We start from the raw sequence: 17,508 nt of genomic DNA on the forward strand, positions 1-17,508 counted from the left end.
GAAAATAAACCCAGCATGCAGAGAAATAAATCATTTTAAGTATTATACAGAATAAATTAAGAAGTAAACAGTTATTTTAAAATTAATTAATTAGTAGGTTACATAGTTATTAATACACAGTTAAATTAATTTACCAATTATAACATTAATAAAGAATTTGGATAAGGAGTCAGGAAATATGTGAATATTAGCTACGCTATAGGAATTTAAAATTTCCATAACCGTGTTACTGGGGAATTGGTATCGATTCGGAACCTAGGATCGATCGACGAAGTGGAGGACAAATTGGTGTAATAGGCTTACGTGGAATTCTTACTGGTACTTAGGCTAAATTTATTTAGCAATTTGGGACAGTAATTATAGAGAATTATTCACCCTATTTAACGCAAAGGACAAATAAATTCCGTCATCAATTCCTATTATGTATACCATACCATTACTATTATGTATGAAATTATTATTTAATTATTAACTATTTATAATTTCTAGTTATAAAGTACAATAAAAAATATTGTACGTAAATCTATATCTAAATAAATAGAGGTGTGTGTCCCTATATTTCACATTTCACCTAAAACTGCACGTCGCTGACACATAGTGTTTGTAACTATGTCGCAACAGGTACAAGGCTCCCATCGTGCACTATGGTGGTTGCGAGTTGATACCTATACGGTGTATGTAGAAGATACGGGGGTAGACCTATGTGACTTCTAAAAATGTGTGATTATCATTTATATAAAATGATTTGGATTGTTCTAGAAAATTCTATAATGATCTGAAGATTTCTAGAATTACTTGGAAAGTTTTCAAATAAAAGCCTGTATGCTAATGTAAATCAAATGAAAATGTTTTCGGAAATATATTATATGAAAAAATTGTGTCCTAATAATAAAAAGTAGGTTGTGATGGATTATTAACATAAACAAACAACTATGCAATTAAAAAATGGCCCAGTGAATCGAGCATTCACAACTAGTATTTCACCAAGAGTGTGACAATTGTGTGTGCAATTTTGTTTTCTTTAACCCTTATTCCGCTATTGTGATTTTAATATTAAATTCCAAAAATATGTGCAATAATGGACATTTTTGGCGGGAAATGATTCTTTTTTAATAAACGCGTAAAAAATTTGATTAAAAAATATTTTTAGTTTTTATGTTGCTTTTTTGACCAGACGAGTTTGAAAATGTTTTATTATGCTAATAAAATGCATATATTTTTCTCAAAATTGATTCCTTTATAATTTTTTTTATGTCATTTTTATCACTGACACCGTTTCAGAAACAAATGGTGCCCTGAGAGAGATGAAGCGGACCAAGAAACTCTCCCAGCATTCTTTTTTTGCGCTCTTTTTAATAAAATATACAATACAAGCTGACCCGACAGACGTTGTTCTGTAGATATAAAAAAAATACTGTTTTATAGGAATTTGCCAATAACATTTTAAAACATCAAGAATTATTTCGCAAAAAATGCTCCCTGTGGAACTGTCAAACCGTGCGTCACTAAATAGAAAATATGTCCATATAAAGCTAATATTGAAAAGAAAAATAATGATGAGTACCAAATCGAAATAAAAACTATCCTATCTCTCAAGTTGGACCAAACTGCACTCGATGAAGTAATCCCCATTAAAATCCGTTCATTAGTTTAGGAGTCCATCGCGGACAAACAACGTGACACGTAATTTATATATATTAAGATTGTACTTTTTGTTATTGATGTGTTGTAAATACAATCATAAACAAACTTATGTATAAAGTCGATAAATAGTGATTGAGGTCTGTCTGAGGCCAAAAAACTGCAGGTTCACAATGTAAATATTGCAGTGATGCAAAAAAATGGTAAAATACTTACATAGGAGAATTATTACATCTAAAATTACGGTTTGGTATTATTAAGGTTAATTGGGATATAAAGACTTATCTTCAACGGCCACGTGAAAATCTCATACACTACTCCCTCTATGAATGATATGATAATTATAATAAAGCTATTTAAAAAACAAATCAAATATTAAAATAGACACATCGACTCTTTAACTCCTACTCATGTCCAAGTATTGTCAATTGTTGCTGGGGCTCCTGCTTCGACTGCCAAAGACAGCAAACGTCGCAAATATGTTGGTCTAACTAAGTCATACAGCGGAGTCAGTCAGTCAGCGCAGAGGCGCGGAGAATGTACAAAGTACTATTTTCGGTAACCCAAGCGCTGGCAGCTATTTCGGTCAACGGATCAACCTAGCAATCAAACGCGATAATGCTGCCAGTATTCTTGGTACGCTTCCCCATAATGGTAGTTTAAATTATATGTAGGCATAGTATTGTTAATATATTCATAAGATTTGTTTTTTTTTTGAATAAATAATTCATTCAGTTTTAAAAGTAAATTGAATTAGTAATATAAAAAAAAATAAAAAAAAAAAACCGACTTCAAAAACACTATTCCCAAACAATAGATATAATATGCACTAAAAAGTATTAAAATAATTGCGTATTTTTATACAATTTAATTAATTAATCTAATTCAAATTACGATTTTATATATATTTTTGGAATCGGTGTCCTTCCGCCGCCGCTCTCGCCTCCTCACGACTCAAGCACATCTCACCTATAACTATGTATGTAGTAACAAACCAATCTTGAATGACACTGACTCCATTATCGTTACCGTTACTTTGCCATGGATTCCGTAATGATAACCTAACCAAACTTTCACCATCTTTGAAGTATATCCTTTCCAATAAAAAAAGAATCATCGAAATCGGTTGCCGCGATATTGAGTTATTCGTAAATTTATCATCCACTTTGGTATACGTATGTATAGCAAATTTAAGGTTTTCTCATGGATGCCATTTTCAGATCTAGACCAAATTACAATTCCCACACGGGAAGCACCAGCTTTCAAATTAAAAAAGAATTATCAAAATCGGTTCACCCAGTCGAAAGTTTTGAGGTAACAAACATAAAAAAAAAACATGCCGACGAATTGAGAACCTCCTCCTTTTTTGAAGTCGGTTAAAAATTAAGAAACTTTATTTCACGTACAACCATCATACTATGGAATGCGCTTCCTTGCGCGGTGATTCCATGGCGATAAGACATGGGTAACTTCAAAAAAGGCTCTTCACTTTTCCAACAGGCCCGCAATTGTGATTCCTCAGGTATTTCACTACCATGAAAAAATATACTGTGACTACGTTAGAGATTAATGTAATGTAGTATTTTGTTATAATTGTAGTAAACAATAAAACATTACTGCTAGAATCTAAGAAAGACACCACCAACAAAGATAGGACAGTCTACAGCTTTATCAGTTCCGGTGTGGCCTAATGCACGAAATCCGACAGTTAACTTCCGCGATAACTATATCAAGACAAGACTTAATTTTGGTGTTCTATTAACCAAGCCGGCTTGATTGCCAACTAGTTATTACCGTGGCTTTCTTTATTATACAACTCAACCCATTTGGAATGATGCCAGTGTGAAATTATTTTATATTAATGAACTCCAGTTCCTTGCCAGTACCCAAAGGTAGGATTATTATTATATTGTACTGAAACTTAGAGATGTTTTAGATCTTAATTCCTTTTATGATGTCTGTGCGGAATCTATTTTTTTGTGTCTCGATGATTGTAAATGCCCCAATCAATTTATAATGCTTGTAAAATTTCGTATAAACATAGCACTAACGATCGTTATTAGTATCAGCATATTTGATTCGCTTTATATCAATATGTATAAATTTAGTGTCCTGATGTTTGTTTCCATTGAACTCCTAAAAAATGAATTTTAATGGATATTCAAATAAAATCAAAATCACTTTATTCATGTAGGTCACGGAAATGACACTTATTTGATTCTTTCTATTCTACTTCTTATTGAATATACCACGACTTCGTAAAGGGTTGAGCTAATGAGAAGAAGTAGCAAGAAACTCATTGCCACTCTTTTTAATCAAGATTTACATTTTCATCGTTTTACAAACCATTTCAATTTAATTTATGATTACTTCATGGAGTGCAGTTTAGTCCAACCATGGGCCCCAAATTTAAATAAAAACTATCCTCATTACTTTTATTTCCAATATTTGTTTTATATGGACATATTTTCTATGAGAGAATTTAATGACTCACGGTGTGACAGTTCTGCTGTGAAACAATTTTGTTTATTTTACGAAATAATTCTGTTATGAAATATTATTGGCAAATTCATAAAAAACAGTATTTTACTTATTATGTACAGAATATTTTTTCATCATCACAATTATCACTAGAACTGCATTAGAATTTTTTTGAAATTTTTTGTTTTTTTTTTTTTTTATCCTCCACCTTTATGTAGGTGCTATGAAAATCTCGTATATTATCTAATGTTAATAAAAGCATAAAGTGCGAACCAGTAAAAGAATTTTACGGTTTAGTGTGAATCTCAGCACAGTGTGTGCTATCACGGTCATAACTCTGGCACTCCGGTTTATCACCACTAAGCGAGAATATTTAAATAGAACACACTAGTTTTGTTTAAAATGGAACAATTACACAGCCGCTAAAATTGCAAATTCTTATTTGGATTTGGGATTTGGCGCGAGTGCAAGCTAATTGTCGTATCGTCTTATTATAATATGTTCTGGTTTGCCAGAAAATTTTACTAAACTTTAGATTTGTCAGTCGGATAAAACCTGCAGAGAAAACTTTTATTCATCATAGTTTTTTTATGAAAATAGGGGACGAGACGAGTAGGTCGTTCAGCTTATGGTAATTGATACGCCCTACCGATTACAATGCAGTGCCGCTCAGGATTCTTGAAAAACCCAAAAATTATGAGCGGCACTACAATTGCGCTCGTCACTGCCCAGTAATTTCACGAGCTACGGCGCCCTTCAGACCGAAACATAGTAATGTTTACACATAACTGCTTCACTGCAGAAATAGGCGCCGCACCGTTGTCGCCGAACTAGCCGACCTCCCAGGCCGGCTAGTTTATGGGTACCACTTTGAGTTTGCATTATTTATTGAAGTTATACTTCTTTTGGTGCGTTGTGAAAAAATTATGAGAGTGAAATTTTAAGATGCGCGCGCATTGTAATACAAAAGTAACAGGTTGAAGTTGGTTCCTAAAATTTTTTGACGTTTACGTCATTCGTCATTTTTTTTGGTTTCTTTGTCCATTATTAGGACAGGCATAGGGTTGAAGCCCATACAGCTATATACATTATTTAATAACTAGCTGACCCGGCAAACGTTGTTTTGCCATATAAATTGTATTGATCTTTTCCTTGCTAGTTAATAAGAGATGGCGCTAGTTGTATTCATTAGTAATAATCACACTTCTTTTATATTTTGTATAATTCACACTATAGTTTTATAAATTATAGCCTATATGTTATTCTGGTGTGTAAGCTATATTATTGTAAAGTTTCATCAAAGTCTATTCTGTAGATTTTGCGTTAAAGAAGTTCAAACATACATCCAGACATACAAACTTTCACATTTATAATATTAGTAGGATTAAGTGTTAAAGCCATCTTTGCAAGATTTTTACGAAATTGTTCTTTCTAAAAACGTTTAATAGCACGAGGAATAAACACTTCTTGCATTATGTGCACACATATTTTTTTTTAATAATTTAGATTTAGATTTTGTTGTAAATGTACTGAAAATATTCATGTAAGTATTTATTATAGTTATAAAATTATTATTTCAAAACAATAGTTGGAACCGGATTGGTTAGTTAAACGGCCTCCGGCGTGAATCAATAGGTGTTCGATAGGGCTATTGATATATTCTGTATACTATATTAGTTTTTTTATAACTATAAGGGGCGAGACGAACAGGTCATTAAGCTGATGGTATTTCCCAACCTGTCTATTAAAATGGAGTGCTGCTCAGAATTCTTGAAAAATCTAAAAATTTTGAGCTACACTACAATTGCGGTCATCTCTTTGAGACATATTATAATGTTGAGCCTCATTTGACCAGTAATTTCACTAGCTATAGCGGACTTTTAGACCGCATCATAATAATGCTAAACATTACTGCTTCACGGCAGAAATAGGCACCGTTGTGGTACCCATAATCAAGTCGGCATCCTGTGCAAAGGAGCCTCCCACAGTCACAGGACCTCATTATCAATACTTCATCTCAAGTCCTTACTGCAGAACAATTACACCCTTGGCCTTTTCATCCACAACAGCTCATGAACACCGCCAGTAATCAATTTGATAGCAGAAAATTATCCATTACATACATGATTATGTCCAGAAATGCTACTCTAAATGCAGAATACCTAAAGCCCAACCGCACGGCTTCGAGTTAGGGTCTACACGCATATTCCACTGAACTCGGCCCATGCTTAGCCCTCAACGAAACGACTTGGTTAATCGGCAATGTAAAACTCTGTTCAACTATTGTTTCGTCTTTGCACGAAGCATCCTCGCACGATATACCGCTTAGTTGACTCGCCGATTTCTAGAATTATTAACAACTAGCGGACCCGACAGACGTTGTTCTGTTAAAAAAACTCTCGCCGATGGAATTTCGTAAAATCCGTTCTTAGCTGACCTCTACTCGACGAAAGGAATATTCCTATCAAATTTCAAGTCTCTACGCCTTATGGTTCCAAAGATATAGGGATGAGTGACTATATACGTGGAAATCTCTTATATATAATCTATATAAGATTGACCATGGGAAATGGATTTTCTAGATTCAGACCACAAACTTTCAAGAATTAGCCTTAAGATTTGTTAATGGTCATGGCGAATGCAAGACGGATCGGAAATGAAAGATTTGCGGGCTAACTCGACATGCAAAATGTTCATGAAGTAGTTACTGTAGATCATGAAGAATTGATATTTTCATTGATGCATTGATCTCTTCATGTCGTTGTTCCTCCATGGTGCCCATGAAATATTATTGTTAAAATTTATGATGTGCATCTTCGAGAGATTGCAATGATCCAATTCGATGGTGAATCTGTCCTTGTATCTACAAAATCAAAAGCAAAGTCCGTATTACTGCTTTGTAAACACTTATTTTTAGAATTAGCATACATAATACATAGGAATAAGTATAGTAGTCTTCTACTGTATTGTGTGTTAGAATATAAATAAATTAAATCGGCGTTCTTAGATAATGTCTGACCCAAATGAGGACATTTGGAAACAAACATTGTATTTTTGAGTGTTTGCTAGAAAATGTCGTGATTCGGTAGTTTCCTACTAAGGCAGCACAATCCTGGCGTTTCTCCGGGAAATACTTGCAAACAACGTCCATTGACCCAATGTGAACACTAGTATGCAAGCGGTAATGAGTACTGCAATCGTATCAAAACGCTGCTCGATTCAAATCACTACTTCATAAATTTCTTCTTGTGCGTCGAAAATTATCTAGTTGTTGATCTCTGAGGTTTACTGGCTGCCCCGCTTTGCTCTTGTGATTCAGAAACACAACGTCGAGCCCATACTAACGCGGTGCTTTTTACCTGCAATTTCTTATTCTTCGTCAGTCCAATTCGCAATGTTTCGAATCCTAGTTGCATTACGTCTATGTCGGGAAAGATAGCACAATAAGCTAATAGACACTCGAAACAAACACACCCACCCAATCACATTCTATACATAAAAACGTCATTGCACCCACCAGTCAACTTGAATAATATAACGTGCACTGTCAGTTGTATTTTATTACTCATGTAGCGTGAAACTAACAAAAAACTTCGTTGAATTCTTTCTATTCTCGAGATGTTATGAAAATGTCAATCCATACAAAATGTATGAGAAAATAGATGTTTTTTTATAATAATATTTTTTTGTGATTTTTTCGATATTTTATTACTTATTATCCTATTCCAGACTAAGAGAAACCCAAAAAATCAAACAACACAAAAAATGGTCTAGCCGTTCTTGAGTTATAAATGGTGTAACTAACACGACTTTGTTTTATATATATATAGATTAATAAACACTTAAAATAACTCTTAACTTTTAAATAATTTGAAAGTAAGATTTGATATTATAATGTTAACGTATATTTTTCATGAGCGACGATGCAGTGACGCACGCGGCCATTAAGAGAGTTTTTTTTGACTGATTGCCAGATGGCGCACATCACGGTTGTGCACAAGGATAAGAGAAAGTTTGAAAAGGAATATTTATGGTTTTCAGGACAAGTATCAGGGATTGTTCTGAAGACGCAACATTTAGATTAAATGATAACGTAGTAGCAACGGATGCATTTGTTAGTTTTTTATTTGAAACTAGCTGACCCGGCAAACGTTGTTTTGCCATTTAAAGTATAATTCACGCGATAGTTTTATAAATAATAGCCTATGTGTTATTCTGGTGTGTAAGCTATATTATTGTAAAGTTTCATCAAAATCCATTCAGTAGTTTATGCGTTAAAGAAGTTCAAAAATACATCCAGACATACAAACTTTCACATTTATAATATTAATAGGATAAGTACATAAATCACAAGGCTAATTAACGTCGATCAATACGTCATCAGAACTCCTCATTTCATCAAAGGAAATAATTAGCGCAATTAAAACCTTTGGCTTGGAATACTTGATTGGAATTTATTATAGCAAAGTTGAGGTTGTGACGTCAACCTTCGTTAAACATGTTAGAACTTTGCAGACGAAGTTTTATTTAATAACTCCACGAATTTCGTATAGCACGTAAAAGTTTTGAGCCTGGATACATGCTGTTATATATTGAGCTTTTTGTTTGCCGTTTACTTCGTTAAGATGTACCAGAACCATTTGGTAAATATAATTTCACTTTTACTGAATCTGAAATCTTATTTAACTTACAATACAATAAATGATTTTACTATCGTTCATAATGTAAAAAGACTTTTTTTTATAGAAAAGAAGGACAAACGAGCGTACGGGTCACCTGGTGTTAAGTGATCACCGCCGCCCACATTCTCTTGCAACACCAGAGGAATCCACACGCTTTTTTTGAAGTTACCCATGTCGTATCGTCCCAAGTACACCGCACAAGGAAGCTCATTATACAGCTTTGTAGTACGTGGAAGAAAGCTCCTTGAAAACCGCACTGTGGAGGACCGCCACACATCCAGATGGTGAGGATAATATCCTAATATGTGGCGTGTCGTGCGAAGGTGATGCGCAATGAAGCGACATCTCTACGCAACGCCAAGTCAAGACAAGACTAATCCAATAATCAAATCGGACCAGTTGTGCATGGAAATTTTAAAAATTAACTTACTATTATGCTTGAATAAGTTATATTCTACAAAACTTAACATACGAGTACTTGGATCAAAGTATATTTATACAGTGGCGTTTATTATTTACATAAACTTAACTTTATTGTTTGTGGACCAATTGGAATAAAAATACTTAACGTTGCAGAAACCTACCCTGCGATCTAGTGAACATGAACACGGTAAGCGTTGCACCTATGCTACCGTCAAAAAACTGCCAATATCTACGCATTCCTAGACAAAAACACCACAGAGATTTTTTACCGGGTGTTTTATGAATTGCTCTTGGTTCTAAGAGATATAAAACAAAGCGTTGCATTTGAAGACAAAATAAACGAACGCTATCCCACAGAACACCCACCATTTTGAAAAAGGTTTAAAAAGATCGAGACAATCGTGTATCAAGATACCATTCTTGAGAAGGTAGTGAAGCCCCTTAACAACCCATGTTCAATAACCAAGAATGATCCCTTCAGCAAGACCCGACGCCGAGTCATAACGCTCGGTCTACGCAGTCTTGGTCGGAAACGAACGTTTCGGACATCATCAGAGCTCAAGAATGACCATCGTCTAGTCCTTGTCTTAATCCGCTGGATTATGATGTATGGTCAGTTTTAGAGACTACGGTTTGCTCTTATGCGCCATGATAATATGAGTCCCTAAAACAATCCGTACGATTGGCAGTGAAAATTTTCCCATGGAAAGAGTGCGTGTTTCTGTTGATAACTGGCCTCAACGTTTATAGGACTGTATTGCAGCCAATGGAGACTACTTCGAATAAGCTTTTTTTTTATTTTAAATTGTTTATTTTAAAACACACTGTGAAAGTAATAAATGTTATTTGCAATACATACATTTTTTTTTTGTATCAGTGTTTATGGCAAGACTAGATATTGTTTATTTAATATTGTATTTTATATTAGTTATATATTATATAAAGTGGTTATTTTTATACTCACTGATGTATTTTGCCAATCTGAACAAAAGATTAATTACGTACTTTGATGATATCATTTCGAAAGATTATAATATTGGACATAAATTGTAATATAGCCGGTGAACTCTTGGTATGACATCTGCGCATTATTGTAATTCATTCATTCTGACTCAAGGTTGAGGAAAATTGGAATTTTTATTTTGATTCTAATACTGTAAGGAGCAGCTGGTGCTCGTAAAGTGTGATATGAATTAATTTCTGGATTTTCTTGTTTTTATTGCGTTTTGCTTTCTCTTTTATTCAATGGATTAGATCGATAGATATACACATTAATGCACTACCACGTGGTATCACCTCGAAATTTGGTTTAAATTAATTCACATATCTGTACATATTTTTTTATGACAATCAGGGACGAGACGAGCAGGATGTTAAGGTTATCGATACGCCCAGACCATTAAAATGCAGTGCCGCACAGGATTCTTGAAAAGCTCAAAAATTCTGAGCGACACTACAATTGCGCTCGTCTCCTTGATACATAAGATGTTAAGTCTCGTTTGCCAAGTAACTTCACTAGCTACGGCCCCCTTCTGACCGAAACACAATAATGCTTACACATTACTGCTTCACGACAGAAATAGGTGCCGTTGTGGTACTTATAGTCTAGCCGGCATCTTGTGCAAACGAGCCTCCCACCGGTGTATACTATCGACAGAAAGTTTGTAGTAAATTTTCACTAATAAGGACTTTTTGCTGAGATTAATATATTTCAAGACGAAGGTTCGCCATTCAATATGTTTTACGACGTAGCTCCTATTTCCTTGCACAAAAATGCAAATTAAATTTTAGTCTTAATGCAAAAATAAGATCGATTAGATTTCGCCGTTCACCCAAAGAAGACATTTTGAAAAATACGAGAATATTAGCATAGGAAGACAGACTTTTATTCAAAGAGTAAGATCGATAGATATGCACTTTAATGGAGACTACGTGGTACTATTTCAAATTTTGATTTTTGTTATACTCAAAATGCTATATAGATAAATATGCACTTGGAGACTACGTGGTACTATTTCAAATTTTGATTTTCGCTATACTCAATATGCCATATAGATATATATGCACTTTAATAGAGACTACGTGGTACTATTTCAAATTTTGATTTTTGTTATACTCAATATGCTTTATAGATATATATGCACTTTAATGGAGACTACGTGGTACTATTTCAAATTTTGATTTTTGTTATACACAAAATGCTATATAGATAAATATGCACTTGGAGACTACGTGGTACTATTTCAAATTTTGATTTTCGTTATACTCAATATGCCATATAGATATATATGCACTTTAATAGAGACTACGTGGTACTATTTCAAATTTTGATTTTTGTTATACTCAATATGCTTTATAGATATATATGCACTTTAATGGAGACTACGTGGTACTATTTCAAATTTTGATTTTTGTTATACTCAAAATGCTATATAGATAAATATGCACTTGGAGACTACGTGGTACTATTTCAAATTTTGATTTTCGTTATACTCAATATGCCATATAGATATATATGCACTTTAATGAAGACTACGTCGTACTATTTCAAATTTTGATTTTTGTTATACTCAATATGCTTTATAGATATATATGCACTTTAATGAAGACTACGTGGTACTATTTCAAATTTTGATTTTTGTTATACTCAAAATGCTATATAGATAAATATGCACTTGGAGACTACGTGGTACTATTTCAAATTTTGATTTTCGTTATACTCAATATGCCATATAGATATATATGCACTTTAATGGAGACTACGTGGTACTATTTCAAATTTTGATTTTTGTTATACTCAATATGCTTTATAGATATATATGCACTTTAATGGAGACTACGTGGTACTATTTCAAATTTTGATTTTTGTTATACTCAAAATGCTATATAGATAGATATGCACTTGGAGACTACGTATTACTATTTCTAATTTTGATATTTGTTACACTCAATATGCTATATATGCACTTTAATGGAGACTGCGTGGTACTATTTCAAATTTTGATATTTGTTACACTCAATATGCTATATAGATATATATGCACTTTAATGGAGACTACGTGGTACTATTTCAAATTTTGATTTTTGTTATACTCAAAATGCTCAACTGACCTGTGGGTCGCTACCTATTTTATTTGTCTATAGAAAGCCTTACTATGCGTAAGTATCCATTCCTTCTCAAGTGGTTTTACGTAAATTTTCACTAATAAGGGCTTTATGCTAAGATGAAGACGAAGTCGTTCAATACGTTTTACGTTTTACGTAGCTCATATTATTTCCGTTCACAAAAATGCCAATTTAATTTTAAGCGTTTGTAACGTTGGCAAAATAAATAACGCTCACAAATTTATCATCGGTTAAGTCGGTAGCATGTGTTCAGCATTTGTAATTTGAAAACGAACAAATTTGTTATATGGCTTACTGGAAATTTGTTTCACAATTTATTATTTTCTATTGTTTTCTTATCGGTACCGTTTTACTTTACGCTTACTGTTAGTTTTATATTTAAAAGTTTCCTTAAATGATAACACTCAGTGCTTAAGGCATATTGTGATCATTCAGATTCACTTCGTTTAAAAATAAGAATTAATTTTTTCTTTCTGTCAGACCCTGCTATATTTGAATCTTATTTGAGATATTTATGATAAACTACCTGACCCGACAGACGTTGTTCTGTATATAATAAATAAAATAAAGTTTTACTTTGTAAAATATGCACCCTGCTGTCGTAATGAAATCGTTTCACAGCAGAACTGTCAAACCGTGCGTCAATAAATTCTCTCATAGAAATTATGTATGGAGACATCAAAGGAAAAACAAATTTGTTGTTTTTATTTAATTTAGCAGCATTTTCCTATTCATTTACCTTTTAAACCTTCTCTGGCCTTCCACAAATAATTCAAGACCAAAATTATCCAAATCGGTCTAGCCGTTCTCGAGTTTTAGCGAGACTAACGAACAGCAATTCATTTTTATATATAAAGGGTGTCCCAAAGTTATGGGTCATGAAGGGAAAGTACCTTAAATATCGAAGATAGGCTATTTTACTGAAAGAAGACTTTTTGTTATTTTTAAAAGTTAGTAGTTCTGCATTCAAAGATTTTCTAAAAATTACTTGCCTCGTCTGGGAATCGAACCGACTTAAATGTAAAAAAAACCACCCCTACTTTTATGATGACAATCGAAAGAATGGCCAAAAACTAATAACTCTTCTTAAGTAACATAGTATTTTAAAAGAAAGGAACAACGTAAAATGAATGTTTTCCTACTTGGATTGGTACGAATGGACCGATTAGATGGCCGGCCAGATTCCCGGACCTTACACCATTAGATTTCTTCTTTTGGGGATATGTGAAAGATATGCTATAGAAAAAGCGATACGAGAACGTGGGCAAGTTACAAACAGAATTGTGCCATATCATATCGAGTATTCACCATAAAATAATAAGAAAATCAACAGGCAGCGGACTCATTAAAAGATTGGCGATTTGCGTAAGACAAGAGAGATTACATTTTGAGTATTTGATTAATTAATTTACATAAAAATACCCACTTAATTCACTACTTTCTTACTTAAAATACTATGTTACTTAAGAAATGTTATTAGTTTTTGGCCATTCTTTCGATTGGCATCATAAGAGTAGGGGTGTTTTTTTACATTTAAGTCGGTTCGATTCCCAGACGAGGCAAGTTATTTTTAGAAAATCTATGAATGCAGAATTACTAACTTTTAAAAATAACATAAAGTCTTCTTTCAGTAAAATAGCCTATCTTCGATATTTAAGGTACTTTCCCCTCATGTCCCATAACTTTGGGACACCCTGTATAGATAGATAGATAGATATAGATTAAAACACTAATAAAGTATAATAACATTTTAATTTTGTACATTCACCAAATTGAATCACTGAGTTTCTTACGCCCGTTCTTCTCAGGAATGATGGATAAATTTTCTTACGAGCGGCAGATTTTGACGATCAATCAAGTGATCAATGCAACCATTAAAATTTAAGCTATCACATTGAGAGAATACGCAAGAATAATCTTAGATAGTTTGTACGTCTAGACAGAGTTATCTTGCTGTTAGACAACCGATAAGAACATTCCATAAATACTTGTTTAGTGTGCGTGACAAGCTACGTCTTACACTCGCGATTTGTATTTGTGTGCGTGAATTGCTCAAAATAGAGGTTAGCTCTAAACTCAATTTTTGTCGACGTTTTCACAACTGTCATAGTCTATCTAGACGTATCTAAGAGAATAATTGAAGCACAACATTTTCTAAATAATTTAATGATAGCTTTACATGACATTCGACAGTTTATAATTACAGTGAAGTTAAATTCGTGAATTTTGTTTTTATAAAAACAAGGGACGAGACGAGCAGGACGTCCAGCTGATGGTAATTGATACACCCTGCCCATAACAATGCAGTCCCACTCAGGATTCTCGAAAAGCCCCAAAAATTCTGAGCGGCACTACAACTGCGCTCGTCACTTAAGTCTCATTTGCCCAGTAATTTCCCTAGCTACGGCGCCTTTCAGACCGAAACACGATAATGCTTACACATTACTGCTTCACGGCAGAAATAGGTATCATTGTGGTACCCATAATTTAGCCGGCACCCTGTGCAAAGGAGCCTTTGGTAAAATGTGTTTTATGTAAATTTTATAACATAAGTTTTGGGTGTTACCCAGAATTTCATGAAGTTAAGAAAATACAATCGTTTATAACACTTAATTGTGACTGAAAGCGCAAAATCTTTTCCATAAAATCCTTTCATATCTCGCATAAATTTTGAATATAATAAGATTATTCTCATGTCAACATGTTTACCGTATTGTACGCGATGCTTGTGAATTATCAAATCTCAGATTAAGGATTGGTCTTTGCTGTGCTCCAACTAGATACCGCACGACCTAAGATCAATAGTTTTTTTTTTTATTACGGCAACTATTAGATGCTTGTGTGCGTGGCATCTTGACACTCAATGGCTATTGTAACTTAAATACCCTTCGTGTTATTTTTCATTGAAATTAATAATAATAATATTGACACACTTTTACACATTAATAATATTAATAAAACACAAAATACTTACTGATGATTGTGACCCCGTGTCCTTCTTATTTCTTGTAGTATTATTTTTACCAAGTTTTACTACGTAACTCGGCATACATATAATAACGTCCCCACCATCTGGATGTGTGGTGGTCCTCCACAGCGCGGTTTACATGGAGCTTTCTTCCACGTACTACAAAGCTGTGGAATGAGCTTCCTTGTGCGGTGTTTCCGGGACGATACGACATGGGTACCTACAAAACAAGTGCGTACACCTTCCTTAATGGCCGGCGACGCTCCTGTGATTCCCCTGGTGTTGCAAGAGATTGTGGGCGGCGGTGATCACGTAACACCAGGTGACCCGTACACTTGTTTGTACGCGTACTAGAGCGCACTTATTAGGTAAGTTATTTATAGGTTTGAAATAAACTCCAAAGATTACATTTTTAAAAGAGATTTATTAAATTGGATGTACTGAAAGTGCTATGGCTCTCCTTGAGATTATTTACATATCTAGATAGACTAACTAGATAGTCATAGCTGTGAAAATGCTGAAAAACATTGAGGTTGACAGTTCACCTCCATTTGGAGGAATGCTAACACAACATGGCATTCAAATAGCAAATGTAAGAACGCTTTCACACAACGTCCGATCAGAGTCCGATCTGTATCGGTGAAAACACGGTCCGAAGTAGTCGTAGAACTATTTCTATGGTAGTTTATGCACTAGTACCCGCATCCTTAATCCGATTTCTTTCCGTCAACCGTAGAATATCGAACGTAACGCGAGAGGTCGCGGATTCGAGTTCCGCATCGTTCGTAAATTTTGTTTTCAAATTTAGTTTGTGTAATAAATCCCAGAAGTGAGGGTTGTAACTTTGAAAACGTTATAAATTGTTTAAAAATACTTTAATCAGCTCTTTATACCATAACTATTGTGTACTTACCATCTTGTTTTGTAGGTACATTTGTCAGCCTGAGTGAATATTAAATATAACTTACTTAGAATTTCTGTTCTCATGTAAGTGATTTTTATTTTATGAAAATAAGAGTCGAGACGAACAGGACGTTCAGCTCATGGTAATTGACGCCCTGCCCATTACAATGCAGCGCCGCTCAAGATTCTTGAAATACCCAAAAGTTCTGAGCGGCTCTAAAACAGTGCTCGTCACCTTGAGACATAAGATGTCAAAGCTCAGAGGCCCAGTAATTTCACTAGCTACGGCGCCCTTCAGATCGAAACACAGTAATGCTTACACATTACTGCTTCACGGCAGAAATAGGCGCCGTTGTGGTACCCATAATATATTTGTCATTCTATGCAAAAATACCTCCCACTTGTTCTAATTAATTAATTCTAATAATTCTTTATTAGAATAAGACACCCTCACTGGCTGACCCCTGGTAAATTCGCCTGCAAATCAACTGAAATTCCAAACCAAATAATGTCCCAAGCAGACCCCTTGAAGTTTAGTATTTATCTGTATCGAGAGATATCGACGGAACTCGGTGTATAAAGCGATTCATTTTTCTCTAAGACTGAGACGAGCCTCATGAAGATTGATTGCGTACTCCCAGTGACGCTCCGACCAGCTGATTGACATCGCAATTTTCTTCATTGGCATTTTTAATTTAGCCCCTCATTTGTTGCTACGTCGATAATTTAATAATTGGATTAATTGTGTCGATTTTGTTGTTACTAAATTTATGCAAAAGTCTACATTTTATAGTATTTCCTTTGATTAACAGCAAGTGTTACAACATTTAAATATAACACTCTTTTAATTTTAATGCGTGTAATAGTAACTGTATTTTTACATTTTTGCTTGATTAGATTTCAATAGAGAAGGCCGTCTGAAATTATCTAACACCTATGATCCAATAATCTCTTAATTGAAACCCACAACTACACATACCAAAAACAAGAGGGCACTGTCAGTAATTTTTTCCTGTCTGTCTACCGACGAGGCAATAAATGGCGCTTAACTTCATAATGACAAATATGATAAATACTACCTTTAACTCATTCCTTCTGTAGTCCCTCTGAAAATGAGATCTGGAAAAGTCTTGAAACGTCGGGTTAACAAAATTAAAATTAAAATTTAAGTATTATGCAAAAATCGAATGTTAAAACACAGCTAGGTTCAATTACACGCGTTTTAATCCTATAAAAGTGTTTTATTTAAATTAAGTCCACATTAAATATATCAAAAGTTCTATA

This window comes from Leptidea sinapis, chromosome 12 (genome assembly GCF_905404315.1).
Source record: "Leptidea sinapis chromosome 12, ilLepSina1.1, whole genome shotgun sequence".
Classification (NCBI taxonomy): Eukaryota; Metazoa; Arthropoda; class Insecta; order Lepidoptera; family Pieridae; genus Leptidea; species Leptidea sinapis.